The 4,208-nt window shown below is 51.5% G+C and overlaps 1 long non-coding RNA gene across 1 annotated transcript; it reads right to left on the bottom strand.

The window, feature by feature from the left end:
* Positions 1-387: 387 nt before the first annotated feature.
* Positions 388-2,243, bottom strand: LOC111097050. Its single transcript, XR_005354321.1, has 2 exons — positions 1,929-2,243; positions 388-1,433 (listed from the first exon to the last, which is right to left on the bottom strand). It is a non-coding gene; the product is annotated as an uncharacterized LOC111097050 (long non-coding RNA).
* Between the last annotated feature and the right edge of the window lie 1,965 nt (positions 2,244-4,208).

The raw sequence follows: 4,208 nt of genomic DNA, 5'->3' as shown, positions 1-4,208 counted from the left end.
TCTCCCTCCCATTTCTCTTTCCGGGAACTTGAGAAGATGGGTTTTTGCTTTATATCCTGCCTCCTCTCCAGCCCTGGCTTGGCTGAATCTGAACGGTGCATTGTCAAGGCCAGGCTCTTAATGGAAACTAAAAAAAGATAAATAAATAAATAAAAATCCTTGGCTTCCACAGCGAGTGTTTTTCTGAAAATCCTTTTCAGGATGCAGAGCATAATATCAAATCATTCTTCCTTTTTGGATGATAGCAAACTTGAGCATCCCCAGAGCCACTGAGTGCCTCTGGCAGAGGAACGCTGGGTCCGTCCAAGCAGAAGCAAAGAAGAAAAGAACATTGATAGATCTCAGCAGTGCTCTTCCCACTTCATTTTTCTTTTCTTCTTCTTCTCCTTTTTTTTTTTTTTTTAATGCAGGCCCATGGTCAGAAAAGAATTCAATCGACCTCGCTTATTCTGTCTCCCATTTCCTGCAGCCATCCCTCGAACTGTCCGTAAACTCAGTTTTGACCCTGAGCAGCCATCACGAGGCTACCCTCTTCGAGGAAGAGAGAACCCATCCAAGCTGATGTGAACTAAGCCTTCAAGCTCCAGGACGGTGCAGCCTCTCGGTGGAAGCACGGGACCAGCTTCTGTCCGTCTCCTTCACCCTTGGTGGCTTCCTCGGGAGGCACCGTGGCTCTGGCCCTTGCAGGCACAGGTCCAGGAACAGTGACTCCCAGAGGGAGAAGGGGACAGTCTCTTGTGGCACCCTCCCTTGCAGCGTGAGGATCTGTGGCGGACACTGGGGAGCACCACCCAGACACTTCCTTCCAGGAAGGGGCTTCGCGTTCCTGCTGCCAGGAGTGATGACCAGTGGTGTCTCACTGCCAGCCCCTCCCCAGGGATTGCGTCCATTCGAGGGTGATTGCCTTGTTCCAGGGCCTGCGCCCTCCCTGGGTCTGAGCCCTGGGACATCCCATAACCGGTGACTGGTCCCAGCTCCTCATGAGACAGGCTGGCATGTCTGTTGCAACCACGTCAACTTCCACTTTCTACTTCCCGCCTTGCCTGATCCTCTTCCCATCTCTCCTTGGCAGACTGTATTCTCTGAAGCACTCCCTGATAAATCGCTTATGCACAAGACTCTGCTTCAGAATCGTCCTCCCATGAAACTCACTCCAGAAGAATCCACATGAGGAGCAGTCCTAAGAAGCTGATTTGCAAGGCTGTTTTGGGTATAGACCACCTACCAGCCAGCTGGCCACGAGGACCCATCACTGGTACTAGACCTTGCCAGTCTGCAACAGTTGTTAAAAATGGTCCCAGCAACAAAGTAGACTAGAGATACCAGGGAAGAGAATGCAAAGCAACTCATGCCCCCCTGAGGACCCACCTCTCCTCTCCTCCGGGCACATCGAGAGTCAAGCCACGGTGGAACACAGCTGGGGAAGTACTTGGCTGCAAGGCAGAAAGGTAATTGTGAGCTGCAGGAGCCTGGGCACCCCTCTATGACCCCTCCCACTAGTTTTCTTTGGTCATTTCCTCCAGGAGGAGACCAACCACAAGACTGGAGGACCTGCTCCCAATGAGTGAACTTACTATAAGAGCAAGGGAGGCGGAGCATTGTGATAGACAAAGGCATGGCACCCAGTGGACCCTCCAGGACCAAGACCCTCCTTCCTCGCTGCTGGTGGTCCTGCCACAGGTGCCTCACAGCGGAGTCCCTCCAGGAAGGGTCACATAGAAGGTGACGCCTGTTTCCCAGGGACAGCCCACACTAGTGACCAGTCACATCCTTGACTCCATTGGGAATGGCCTCCGACGGGTCACCTTGGTCACATGGCACCCTCAGGGTTGGCTGAGGTCTTTGTGTGGGCTGCCTCAGCTGAACTTCTCCCTCCCTCCCTCCCTCCCTCCACCCCAGGCCAGTTCTGATTCCTCACTTTCTTATACCTGCTGGTCCCAAGAACAGTCTTCAATAAATCACCTGCAGGGGAGTCTTGCTCTCTGAGTTCTTTCTCAGGGAACCCATGGAAGCCATAACTTGTGCCCAGAACATTTTCCCAACCTGATTGGATAGAATCGGGTCCTGTGCCCTTTCCTCAGCCAACAAGAAGACTGGGCTTCCATGCTTGGACCAAACCAATCATTTCCAAGGGTGGAAGGGATGTTAGGGGTCAACCAAATAGCCAGTCTCCACCAGATGTTGGAAGTTGGTGATGAGCACATGAACCTCCCCAGAAATGTCCCCGGAGCTGGGTCACCACAGAGATGGGGGGTGGCGCCTGCCTCTCTGGGTTGTTTGTGACATCGAGCAGAGTAACGCGCTGCCCCCGCCCGGTGCTGGCACCTGCCTCCTGGAGAAGCAGGGCGGCTGCTGGCATGGTTAGTGTCTAAAACATGACTCTCGCCGGTCAGGCCCCATTTCACGAGCACCAAAACATAAGTAGGGGAATATTTACATTTCTAAGTGCTACCGTCACCCTCTGTAAAAATAAACCTCACATTTTCAGTGCTTTCCTTTGTAAAGGAGTGAACTTAAAATTAAATTTTAGAAATCGCAGGCCAATTCAGAACTTGGATGGAGTTCCCTCTAGGTGAGAACTCGACTTTCATGTTAGGGTTTGAAGGACACAAACACCACTGGAGGTGCCCTGTATGTACCCTGGGACTCCAGGCGATGTAACAAGAGTTTTAGGAAAACAAAGACAGAGGATCCGTGGCCAAGTATGGTCAGAAATGCTGGCTGGCAAGGGAAGTAGGTTTCTCCTTTCCTTGGGGTCTCAGATCACGTCCCCCACCTGTCACCCCAGCCCTGGGAGACGCCACTGGTGACCTCACGACACCTCTTGTGGTGATGACTGTGTTTCCCTCTTACTTTGCAAGTGCTGCTTATTGGCAGCTCTGCACACGCAGCCTGCCGTTCTCACTGCTGTGCATAGCATGGCTGTGTTGCACACCCTAGTGTGAGCAGAAGAGCCCCAGGTTACAGAAACACGCACCCAGTACTTCCTGCCAGGCAGCGGGTTTGCAGCGCTAAGGGCTGGTTTCTCCCTCCCAGCCAGGAATCAGGATTAAAAGATATTTCATCAAATGAGATGCCTGGTGGTGTTTTCTCCCAGAGAAAAGGAGAAATGTGGCTGAGTCACAGCCGACATCGGGAGAGCCTGCTGACTGGGTTTTGGTGACCTCTGGGAACCGGGCTCTCACATCGCACCGGTACACGCTGCCCCGAATGGTTGCCAGAGTGCCTATTTTAGGTGTGCCTTGTTTTTGTTTCTTGGCAGCATGTGCAGTCAGGATATTCATAGTAAATCTGGTAAGCACTTAGGAAGATCAACAACAGGTTTCTTTAAGAAATTCTTAAAGACCCAGCAAAAATGTGTTTATTCAACACACAGATCCCAGTGATGAGAAATGCATTCCTAACCGTGGACATTATTATAAAGGAATGCAATAAAAACGGAGTTATATGACCTGCAGTTTTCTGGAGGCTTCGAGTCTTTTGATGACCTTCTGATATTCTCTCTCTTCCTTGTTGAGCTTCTGTGAATTTTTGCAGGTTTCCATGACTTCGGGTGAGGGGACGGAATAAGGATGGGCCAGAGCTGCCACCCTGCAGTGAGTGGGGTTTGAGGATGACGTTGGGGAAGGACGCCAGAGCAGCCTGTCATGGCAAGCGTGTGCCATCAAAGTAAGGCCCAGGAAGCAAAATTACCTTGGGGGTAGAAAAAAATCCAGTTAGCAAGTGAAATTGCTCGTTGCACCCCTAGCCAGGCCATGGAGAGCATACAAGGCTGCATGGTTGGTTCTAGACATCTCACGACCTGAGAGTGACCTGTGTCATCGAATGCACTACAGGTCCTTCTTGGAGCTGCTCCCAGGATATTATTTCAAGAAAGATCTAAACAGTCTTGTTCTCCTCTGCTGTCAAGGACCCTGGCTTGGAGGTGAGGCTCTGGTATCACATGTGCCCGGTTGTGCACCTGCTGGGGACTGCTGATCTAAGCCTGTCCCGGGGACACACGTGGAGAGAAACTGAAGGAGAGATTCCCTTCCTCTAGGGTAGGGAATGCACAGAGGTTGGCACACAGGGAGAGTCACATGTTGGAGGTGTCAGTGTGCTGAGACCTTGCAAACAACAACAACCAAACACAGTGAAAGCACAGAATGTCTCTGGGCTTCCTCTCCCGGAAAAATACAACCCTGATGGAAATGACGAAGAAGCAAAGT

Source organism: Canis lupus, chromosome 1, assembly GCF_011100685.1.
Source record: "Canis lupus familiaris isolate Mischka breed German Shepherd chromosome 1, alternate assembly UU_Cfam_GSD_1.0, whole genome shotgun sequence".
NCBI classification, from domain to species: Eukaryota; Metazoa; Chordata; class Mammalia; order Carnivora; family Canidae; genus Canis; species Canis lupus.
Note: the sequence above shows the minus strand (reverse complement) of the source record. Positions and strands in the feature narration are given on the sequence as shown.